The following is a 12064-nucleotide window of genomic DNA, read 5'->3' as shown; positions in this document are numbered from 1 at the left end:
ATTATATCATTCCATTTACAAAAAATATGCACAAGTGATAAATCTATAAAGATAGAATATATATTAGTGGTTGTTTAAGGCTCTGGGGGATGGTCTGAGGAGGGAGTGATAGCAAAAGGTAGGGGTTTTCTTTTTGAGGTGATGAAAATATTCTAAATTGACGATTGTAACATATGCAGATATGAGTAAATATACTAAAATCTGTGGAACTGTGCACTTTAAATAGATAAGTTTTATGATGTGTGAAACTTTTCTCACTAAAGATGCTTAAAAAATACAAGGGGAAAAAAACATTCTTAGTGTTTGCTACACTGAGTTGCAGGCATCCCTACTCAGACCCGGACCCGCACCTAGTGCTTAGTATCTCTCCTTCCAAAGGGAAGGGGAGTGAGTGAGAGAGTGTGTGTGTGTGTGTGTGTGTGTGTGTGTGTGTGTGTGTGTGTGTGTGTGTGTGTGTGTGTGTGTGTGTGTGTGTGTGTGTGTGTGTGTGTGTGTGTGTGTGTGTGTGTGTGTGTGTGTGTGTGTGTGTGTGTGTGTGTGTGTGTCCCCATGCAGCAGCTGAGCAGAACAGAGAAGGCAGTTCTCTGGGACAAAACAACAGTTTTCAGCTTCACTTTATTCTAAAACTAAGCCTCTGCTGTGGTTTCACAGGCTTACCAAAGCTATCTGTAGATGTAATTTGCCTCCCTCTGCTTAATGTCTCACCAAGTAGGGAGTACTGGTGGCTCAGAGACCCCGCCCCTCTGATGTTCACTAAGAACAATTGTTGCCATGGCTACATTGTTACATAAAAGGTAATTATCACTGAAGTTGTCTCAGCAGGCCCTGGCCCACCAGAAGGGAGACAGGATTCATGGGTTGAGGAGGGGCATTTGGGTGGATTAGGGACAGCCTTCTAGCTCGGCCTGGGGGACAATCTGAGAACTATGGAATCCCAAAGGTGCCTGTTTTCTCACAGAGTGGCCTAAGAGTTATTTATTCTGGTGAAGTCCAGAAAAGCATGATACAGACATGTTTGATCCACACATATTAGATGATCCAGCTGTGATTTTAGACAATTTTTCTGGAGTCTGCAAAGCAGGCCTGACTGGAGAGATTGGACCCCATCATGTCATCAAGTCTGTCTTGGGTCATCCTAAATTTAACATGCCATCAGCTAGAGCCAATACAAAGAAGTGCTTTGTGGGGGGAACAACCTTGCACAGTTACAAGGCCTTATATTTGCACTACCCCATTGAGCATGGACTGATAATGCATTGGGATGACATGGAGAAACTCTGGGAGCATATTTTTGAATGGAAGCTGTGGTAAAACCCTGCCAACAGCCAGTACTCATGACTGAGCCCTCCTTGAATCTACTGGAGATTTTGGAAAAGACTGCAGAAATGATGTCTGAGAACTTTCTACCTGTCCAACCATGCAGTGGTAGCACTCTATGTCTCTGCTTATGTCACAGGCCTGGTGGTGGACAGTGGGGATGGGGTCACTTGCACTATCCCCATCTTTGAGGGTTTCTGCCTGCATCATGCAGTCACCAAGCTTCATTTGGCAGGGCGGGACATCACAGAGCACCTCACCCAGCTCCTCTTTGCTAGTGGATGTATCTTCCCTGGCACACTCAACGAGGCCTTGGTGTATGACATCGAAAAGAAGCTATGTTATGTTGCCTTGGAGCCAGAAAAAGAGCTATGCAAGACGCCTGAGGAGGTCCTGAGGGAATACAGACTGCCAGACGGGAATGTCATACAAATTGGGGAACAGCTGTACCAGGTGCCTGAGGTTCTTTTTGCACCTGACCAGCTGGGCATCCACAATCCAGGGCTGTCAAAAATTTTCTTTAGCAGCATCATGAAGTGTGACAGGGACAACCAGAAGAAACTTTTTGCAGAGATTATGCTGTCTGGGGGCACCACTCTCTTCCCTGGGCTGAAGGAAAGGCTTATGAAAGAAGTTGAACAGCTGGCTTTCAAATGGACCCCCATCAAGATCATGGCTTCTCCTGACAGATGTTTCTCTGCCCAGATTGGTGCATCCATCCTGACTTCTGTGAGCAGTTTCAAGCAGATGTGGGTCACCTCTGCAGATTTCAAGGAGTTTGGGGCATCTGTGGTTCATAGAAGATGCTTTTAAAGATCCCTGAACACACAAGAAAGCTCAAAGTGACAGATTAGAGGACTACCAGCAGGAGGTGACATTGTCCCTTGGGCTTCAGCAGGATGTTCAGTAAAAGAGTTTTGCCATTTTAGATTTCAGTTCATTCTTGGTAGCAACAGAGTAATTTCTGATTTTTGTCATAAATTATAAATGGTTCTAGTCTATGCTTCTTGTCCTATGGACCTTTTAAGTGGCCTTTTTTTTTTTTTTTTTTTTTCTTAAAAAGCTTTAGGTTGTTTGTTGAGGCTGTGTCCTCACAAGGTTTTAGTAAAGCTGTCTGGGCATCAGGCCTAGGTGCTTGATTCAGTAGGGTCCCTAGAATCATCATTTTAAACCAGTGTCTTAAGTAATTTTAATAGACACAGTGCACAGGAGACACAATTACCGCAACAGATGTGGGATGGGGAAGGGAGGGAAGCAAAAGCAGGACTGCTAGCCCATTCTCGTTCTTAGGGCTCAACAAGCCCTCTCACTGCATTGGTCTTTATTTAGCACAATAGGGCTCTTCTTCTGATGTTATAAGATTAGGCAGTAAATAGAATTAAGAAAAGAGTTGGGCACAAAAGTCGCCATTTGTTTAAGGCTCTCTAAACTCAGGGTCATGCTTACAGTTGGGGCATTAAAAATCAATACCTCTACTGGATTATTAATTTCTTTGTTTGATTGCATTTACTTTTATATAATATTCTGTTAAGGGTAAAATCCTGGAAAAATTTAATGGGAATCAACAAGGTAATTGTGGAATAAATTATGCATAAACTTATTTTTCTTATTAATTTAGTGTTATTTCCCCAATATATTATTGGGAGAGAAATAGAAAATGCAGAGAAGTCTAATAATATTTGTTTATTTTGGTGATCAAAACAATGGTCCTTTCCCACTATGCTTAGAAAACGTATTTGTATGTCTATGTTAATTGGTATGTACATATATAAGGAAATGTGTGCTTTTGTAGAACTATAAGCATTTCATCAAATATACAGAATAATAAATACCATGGTGTTTACACAAATTGTTGAGCAAGAATGTAATGAGAGGTACTGCAAGGTGGAAGAAAAGTGGGGGATTAAAAAGAAAGGGTCAAGGATCATGTTAAAAAAAATCAGCCTGAATGAAATAAAACCATTTATCTGAAAAGAAAATATCATATTATGCACATGTCTTCCCAACTCTATGCTCAGGGATGTCACATCACTAGCTTGAAAACAGCCACACAAATTTTTCAAGCACTACAAATCCATATATATTAGCTCTTTTTATTTTTATATTTATTTGAGAGAGGTAGTTTAACAGCTCGTCTCTGTTTATATATAACTCATCAAATCCACAGTTCGACAAGAAGATAGTGGTATGACACTTTCAAAGAAAGCTAGAAAATCATTACTGTCAGTATAAAATTATATACCCAGAAAAAGTATTTTAAGGAATTTTTGCTAAAATAAAAAAAATCAAAGCTATTTTCTCACAATAACTGAAAGTGTTTGCTATCCACAGACCATTTTAGCAAAGAATATTTTATTTGATTATTTTAAGGCATATAGAAACAATCCCAGGATAAGACGTATACCATGTAAGAATAAATTATGAACATTAAAAATGTTGAAAATGGAGGTAAATTTAAAAATATTGACTGTATAAATTTTTAAGTCTAAAATAGACAATTAATATTCTGTAATACAAAATGATATAAATTATGAGTACTGGATGAGTTTTAAATCCTTGCAGTATTCAGAAAAAATACTAATTAAATTTAGAATCTTTATGTTACAACTGAATAAACTTTGCTTGCAAAAGCCTTTAAAAAAATCATAAAAATACTTAAATAACTCCTGCATTTGGAAATATTAAATGATGCTGCTAAAGAGCTAATGGGTGAAACAGTTGTAATAAAAATCACAAACTAGTTAAAAGTGAATAGTAACAAAGTGCTAGATGTAAAGAACTGGACTACAGCTAAGGTTGGAATTAGTAAGAAATGTATAGATAGTCTTGGGTCATGTCACCAATATGATGGAATAGGAGGACACCAGCATCACTCACCAACAGAAAATTACTGCTAAAAACTATTCCAAGGCAAGAATACCACACTGAATTTTCCAGAACTCATGGAAAAAGGAGAAAATCCTCTTGGGGCTGCAGAAGTGAGAAAAGCTGTGACTGGTAAGAGGAATGGTCGTCTGAGGCCATGCCACCTCCTCTCCCAAATGGGCATAACACAAATCACAGGGAATTCCCCTGGACTATGGTTTCTGAGGTGGTAGGTGGGAATTAGGGGTGGGCTCTTCTTCTCTGCATAGGTCTAGGTATCATCACAGGAAGCCCACTTCAGTTCCAGCCCACAGGAAGCACTGGAAATGTGTAGGCTGAACAACATTGTGTGAATTGGAGACAAAGTGTGAGGTTGCTAATCACAGCGACTGGCACCTGGATAGTGACAGGTGCTCTGCCTTCCAATCAGTGGGAGCACTATGTTTAGAAGACTGGCTGGACCATTTGGTGCAGCCTCTATGGAAAATGGTATGGAGGTTCCTCAAACAATTGCAGACAGATCTACCATACGACCCAGCTATCCCACTGTTGGGAATATACCCAGAGGAATGGAAATCATCAAGTCGAAGGTATACTTGTTCGCCAATGTTCATCGCAGCAATCTTTACAATAGCCAAGAGTTGGAACCAGCCCAAATGTCCATCATCAGATGAGTGGATACGGAAAATGTGGTACATCTACACAATGGAATACTACTCAGCTATAAAAACGAATGAAATACTGCCATTTGCAACAACATGGATGGACCTTGAGAGAATTATATTAAGTGAAACAAGTCAGGCACAGAAAGAGAAATACCACATGTTCTCACTTATTGGTGGGAGATAAAAATTAATATATAAATTCACACACACACACACACACAAACACACACACACACACACACACACACACAAAAACCGGGGGGGGGGAGAAGATATAACAATCACAACTACTTGAAGTTGATACGACAAGCAAACAGAAAGGACATTGTTGGGGGGAAGGGGTGGAGGGAGAAGGGAGGGAGGTTTTGGTGATGGGGAGCAATAATCAGCCACAATGTATATCGACAAAATAAAACTTTAAAAAAAAAACAACAAAAAAAACCAAATTGTCCAAAATGTTAAGTGGGGGAAACATAGTTTTAAAATAATATGTGTCCTACAATCTTATATTTTGCTAAAATGTTAATAATAAATGTTATCAAAGAATTTTGAAACATGTAGGAATATATACCACATTGTTAAAAATTATCCTGAGAAAAAGTGAAGTGTTTATAGGGGACTTTAATTTTCTACAACATTATGTACTGCTATAATATCTAGATTGTTTTAAAAATATTAATTATGAGCATGTGCTATTTTTATAATCAAAAAATTAATAATAAAAATGGATTTTAAAATAAAATCAAAAAAAAAAAAAAAAAAGAAGACTGGCTGGTATCCTCACATTGCAAAAGGCACAATCCACAGGTATTATAGGCCAGAGTCTCTGGCTAAATTTCCCACATAACACAGGTTCTCCTGTGGAGCCTTCTCTTGACCTGGAAACTACTAAAAGGTCAGTGATTAAGTTCCAGTACTCTCATTAAGTCTTCCCCAGGCCCAGAAACAACTAGAGGTCAGTGTTTAAGATCTAGTGTAGACTTTAAGTTCCACTGCTCAAAATAAGTCTTCCCCGGACTAGAAAATAAAGGCAGGCCAACAATTTAGTTCTGGTACAGCGTTTATGTTCTGGTGCTTGCATTAAATCTTCCCCAGACCTGGAAAGAGCTGCAGGTCAGTGATTTAGTTCTAGGGCAGCATTTAATTTTCGGTGCTCACTAAAAATCTTCCTCAGAATAAGAAGCAACTGCAGTCCCAAGATTAAGTTCAAATATTAAATAGCAAAGATCTAACAATACCAGAAATCACATGCAAAAGTCAGAAAAAGTGGCCATCTCCTCAAATGTGCAAACAACAATGCAAAGACAAAAAGACTGCAAAAAATCAGAAAATCTGACACCACCAAAAGAAAGCAATTAAGCTCTAGAAATGGACCCAGAAGAAATAAAGATTGATGAAATTACTTACAAAGAATTCAAATGATCCTTTTAAAACAAATTGGGGGAATCACAAGAAAATACAATATAAAATTAAGTAAAATTCATAAAATAATTTATGAATAAAATGAGAAAACTGACAAAGAAATATGAATAATAATTTAAAAAACTAATATTCCAAGATAGATGGTTCAGATCCCTGTGCCAGCCATCTACCAGAACCAAAACAAAACAATAAATTGCCTCTTGTTCGTAGTGAATAATCCTTTTAATATACTACTGAGTTAAACTTGATAGTATTTTTTTCATAAATTATATGTATGTATTTAAAAGAGATAATGATCTTTAGTTTTCTTTGCTTGAACTGTCTTGCCTGGCTTTGTTATTATGGTAAATTTGAACTCACAGAATGAGTTCAGTAATGCCACCTCGTCTTCAATATTGTGGAAGATTTTTAGATGGATTGATGTTAATTCATCTATAAATGATTGAGAGAATTCACTGGTGAAGCTATCTAGTTCTGTGTCTTTCTTTATTGGGAGGTTTTTGATTAGTGCTTCAATCTTTTTGGTAGTTTTACATGTAATAAGATTTTTTATTGCTTTTTGAGTCAATTTTGTTAGTTTTTGTGTTTCTGAGAAATAGTACATTTCCTACCTCCTGAAGTGTTTCCTCTATGTTTTCTGTCAGCAATTTTATGTTTCAGGTCTTATACTTAAATCTTTCATCAATTTTGAGTTAATTTTGGTATATGGCTAGTAGTGAATGTGTAGTTGCATTCTCTGCATATGGATGTCCAATTTTCCCAGCACCATTTCCTGAAGAGACAGTCTTTTTCTCAATGTATTTTCTTGTTGCCTTTGTCAAGTATCAATTGGCTGTAGGTATGTGGGTTGATTTCTGGGTTCTCTATTCTGTTCCATTGCTCTGAGTGTCTATTTTATGTGAGTACCATGCTGTTTTGGTTACTATAGCTTTGTAGTATAGTTTGACATCAGGGAATGTTATGCCTCCAGATTTTATTTATTTATTTATTTGTTTGTTTGTTTATTTATTTATTTTTGCTCAGGATTGCTTTGGCTATTTGGGGTCTTTTGTTGTTCCATGTTAGGATTGTTTTTTTTTTTCTATTTCTATGAAGAATGATATTGTTATTTTGATGGTGATTTCATTGAATCTGCAGATCACTTTGGGTAGTATAGACATATTCACACTGTTGATTCTTCCAGTAAAAGAGCATGGAATGTCTTTCCATATTTTTGTGTCTTTAATCTCTTTCAGTAGTGATTTGTATTTCTCATTGTAGAGATCTTTAAACTTCTTGGTTAAGTTGATTCCTAAAAATTTTTGGTGACTATTTTAAATAAGCTTCCTTTATTGATTTCTTTTTTTTGCTAATTCATTATTGGACAATAAAGATTCTACTGACTTCAGGGTGTTGATTTTGTATCCCGTTACATTACTGAAATTGTTAATCAGCTCTAAGTGTTTTTTTGGTAGAATCTTTATGATTTTCTGTTTATAGGATCATGACATCTGCAAAGAGGGACAGTTTGACTTCATCTTTTCCAATGATTGGGCAAAGACTTTATGAATAAGATCCTTAAAGCACAAGCAACAAAATAACAAATAAATAAGGGGGATAATGGCAAACTTAGCTTCTTCGCAGCAAATAAAACAATCAACTGAGTGAACAGAAAATCTACAGAATGGGAGAAAATGTTGCAAATTATACATCCAGCAAGGGATTACTATTCAGAATATACCAGTAACTTAAACAACCACACAGTAAAAAACCAAATAACCCAATTAAAAAATGGGCAAAGGAACTGAATAGACATTTTGCAAAGGAAGACACAAAAATGGATGACACATACTTGACAAAATTCTCAAAATCACTAATCATCAGAGAAATGCAAATCAAAACCACAATGATGTATCATCTCTACCCAGTTAGACTGGCTATAATCAAAGTCTGAGAATAACAAATACTTGCTAGGATGTGGAGAAAGAGGTACACTTCTACACTGTTGGTGAGACTGTAAATTAGTATAGACACTATGGAAAGCAATATGGAGGTTTCTCAAACAACTCCACATAGATGTACCATGTAGTCCAGGAATCGCACTTCTGGATATATACCCAAAGGAATGGAAATCATGTTGAAGGGGTCCATACAGTCCCATGTTCATTGCCGCTCTATTTACAAAAACCAGCATATGCAAACAAACTAAATGTCCATCACTGTACAACTGGATAAGGAAAATGTGGTATATATACACAATGAAATACTACTCAGCCATAAAAAGGAATGAAATTCTGCCATTTGCAGCAACATGTATGATCTTGGAGAAAACCATGTCAAGTGAAATAAGCCAGGCACAGTGGAAAAAATACTGCATGTCCTCACTCATAAGTGGGAGCTAAGAGAGAAAGAAGAAAGGAAAAAAAGACTACAGTAGCATGTTGGAGTTGCAGAGGGAGATGACAGAACTAGTGGTATTGGGGGTTGGGGAGAGGAGGGAAAGGTGTTTGGGGATAGTTTGGGTGGGGAGCAATTTGCAAACTGCAATTTGAGGTAGTGCGCAGCTGATAGTGTTGATCTATTCACCACATCTTGGTCACAGGTTGTGATGGTCAGCTCTGTGCCTCATGTATATATGTAATCAATTAATAAAAGGGCCCTCCACAATCTCACGGATCTTTGTCTCTCCCTTGCTGAGCTCATTGGTCTCTACAGCTCCATGTCCTCTGCTCAGTTAGGCACAGGTGGCTTTGTCATATCCTCTGTCACCTTGTGACCTGCGGGTATTTGGAGATGCACAGGAATGACACAGGACACCGCAGAGGCCTTGAAATGGTTGTTGACAGCAATTCAAAATGCACTGAGATTTGAGAGGCCCTGCTGGAGCAGCAGCAACTAGGCAGCTGACATGGGAACCTAGGCTGGTGAAGACCCACCCCCAAGAAGTCCACCCACTGCCACAGAGGCCCCACTGGAGTTATGGTTAACTGTGCATCAATGATATTCTCTGTCAATGTTGCAGTCACCAGTGCAGAAAATGTGGGCCAAGACAATCTTCGTCACATCGTCTTCTGCTATAAGGATGGCTTGCTGCCAATGAAGGAAGTACCACTGTCTCATAAGTTTCCTGGTGATCACTCATCAGCATAGACAGAAGGAGCATCACCAGTAGAGCCCAGGGAAAGAAGAAAGAAAAAAGAGAAAACCCATCCAGAGTCACCCACTCAAATTGAGGAGCACTGTTATACCACAATGAACTCAATAGAGTCAGGGTGTGCTAGCCAGGGTGACAAAAGTGCCACCCCAAAACACCCACTATAACCTAAGAGTGACAAGACTCGAAGGTACTATCCCCCACAATTTGATAGCTTGGCCATGTCTTGATGAACTAATATAGTGGTACCAACCTCAGCAAAAAAATAATGTTTCCTAAGGACTAGGTCACAGAGGCACTCTCACATAACAACAACACTGGATTCAGCCAAAATACCTACACAGAGACTACACTACTTTGTTAACCTAGATCCAGTATTAAAGCACCCCATTCAACCATTATAAAACATACCTGCAAGAAGAACTCCCTCTCTGCTAAAACCACTTCAGAGTAACAGAAAAAGTAACTTCTCTACCAGATGACTAAACAACAATGGAGAGATACTAAAAATTAAACAAAAAAGAAAATATGAAACCGCCAAAGGAATGTAATAATTCTCAAATACCAGATCCTATAGAACAAGAAGTTCTCAAAATGACTGACAAGAAATTTCAAGCAAATATTCTAAGGAAAGTCAATGAGATACAAGAAGACTCAGTTAGACATCACAACAAAATGAGAAAAAGAATACAGGCCCCAAAGGAGGAAAAGTACAAACAAATCAACGCCCTGAGAAAGAATTAGCAGAGCTCGTGGAGCTGAAGGATTCATTGAACAAAATAAAAACCACAACATAGAGCTTAAACAGCAGGCTATAACAAGCAGAAAAGAGAATTTCTGATCTTGAAGATGACCTGTTTAAAGTAACACAGGCGGGGGGGGGGACAAATTTAAAAAATTGAAAAAACTCTAAGGGAGACAGCAGACAACCTTCAGTGTTCAAATATCTGAATCATGGGTATTCCAGAAGGGGAGAAAAAAGGAAAAGGTATTGAAAACATATCCAATAAAACAATAGCAGAAAAATTCCCATGTATAAAGAGACACAGATCTCCAGATACAGGAGGCTCAAAGATCCCCAAACATATTCAACCTAAAAAAATCCTCCCCAAGACATGTTGTAGTCAAATTGGCAAAACTGAAAGACAAATAGAGAATCTTAAAAGCTGCAAGAGAAAATTGTCAAGTCACTTTTAACGGATCATCTATCAGACTAACAGCAGACTTTTCATCAGAAACCATAAAAGACACAAGAGAGTGGGATTATATATTCAACATACTAAAAGACAACAATTTCCAGCCAAGAAAACTTTACCCAGGAAGGCTATTCTTCCAAAATGAAGGACAAAGAAGATGCAAGAGAGAAGAATCTTGTCACCTATAAGGGAGCCCCTATATACTAACAGCAGACTTTTCATCAGAAACCCTAAAATCCTGAAGAGAATGGAATGATATATTCAAAACACCAAAAGACAACAATTGCCAGCCAAGAATACTTTACCCAGCAAGGCTGTCCTTCCAAAATGAAGGACAAATAGTATATTTTCCAGACAAACAATAACTGTGGAAGTTCACCACCACATGACCAGCCTTACAAGAAATTCTTAAGGGAGTACTTTGCCTGGTACCTGAACAACAACCATCACTACCATGAATACTCAAGAAAGAACAAAACTCACTAGTAAAACAAAAATGCAAAAAGTAAAGAGAAAAGAAGTTTATCTTTCATCTGAAGGAACAAACAAACACAGAAGACAAACAATAAATCAGAAAAAAAAGGAACACACGATATTTAAAACATCCCCCCCCCCAAAAAAAAATCAATGAAATGCCAGGAATAAATCAACACCTTTCAATAATAACTCTTAATGTAAAAGTATTAAATTCCCCACTCAAAAGACACAGACTGACTGATTGGATTAAAAAGATGAACCAAACAACATGCAGTCTTCAAGAGACTCATCTCACCTGTAAAGACACACATAGCCTAAGACTGAAAGAATGGGAAAAGATATACCATGCAAATAGACACAAAAATGAGCTGCATTAGCTATTATTATATCAGATAAAAAAGACTTTAAACAAAAAACCATAAAAAGAGATGAAGAAGGCCACTATGTAATGATAAGATAGAATATATAACAATCATAAATATATATTCACCCAACACCAGAGCAACCAGATATATAAAGCAAATACTATTATACCTAACAAAAGAGATAGACATTAATACCATAGTAGTAGAGGATCTGAACGCCCAAATCTCAACACGGGACAGATCATCTACACAAAAAATCAACAGAGAAACACTAGATCTAAACAACGGTTTAGAAAAATTGGTCTTGGCAGACATCTAGAGAACATTTTATCCAACAACCTCAGAATATTCATTCTTTTCGTCAGCACATGAAACATTTTCTAGGACAGACCACACATTAGGTCACAAATCCAGTCTCAACAAATTCAAGAAATTTGTAATTGTTCCATGTATTTTTTATACCACATTGTATTGTAACTGGAAATCAATAGGCAATGACTTTCTGGAAACTATACAAATACATGGAAATTTAACAGTATTCCACTTAATAACCTATGGGTCCAAGAAGAAATTAAACAGGAAATCAAAAAATTTATTGCAACCAATAAAAGTAATGACACATCA

The 12064-nt window shown here is 37.5% G+C and overlaps 1 pseudogene; it reads left to right on the top strand.

Annotated features, from left to right (window-relative positions):
* The first annotated feature begins 1011 nt into the window (after positions 1 to 1011).
* LOC134367688 (actin-related protein T1-like) lies at positions 1012 to 2130 on the top strand (annotated as a pseudogene).
* Positions 2131 to 12064: the final 9934 nt, after the last annotated feature.

The sequence above is a fragment of the Cynocephalus volans genome, chromosome X, assembly GCF_027409185.1.
Source record: "Cynocephalus volans isolate mCynVol1 chromosome X, mCynVol1.pri, whole genome shotgun sequence".
NCBI classification, from domain to species: domain Eukaryota; kingdom Metazoa; phylum Chordata; class Mammalia; order Dermoptera; family Cynocephalidae; genus Cynocephalus; species Cynocephalus volans.
Note: the sequence above shows the minus strand (reverse complement) of the source record. Positions and strands in the feature narration are given on the sequence as shown.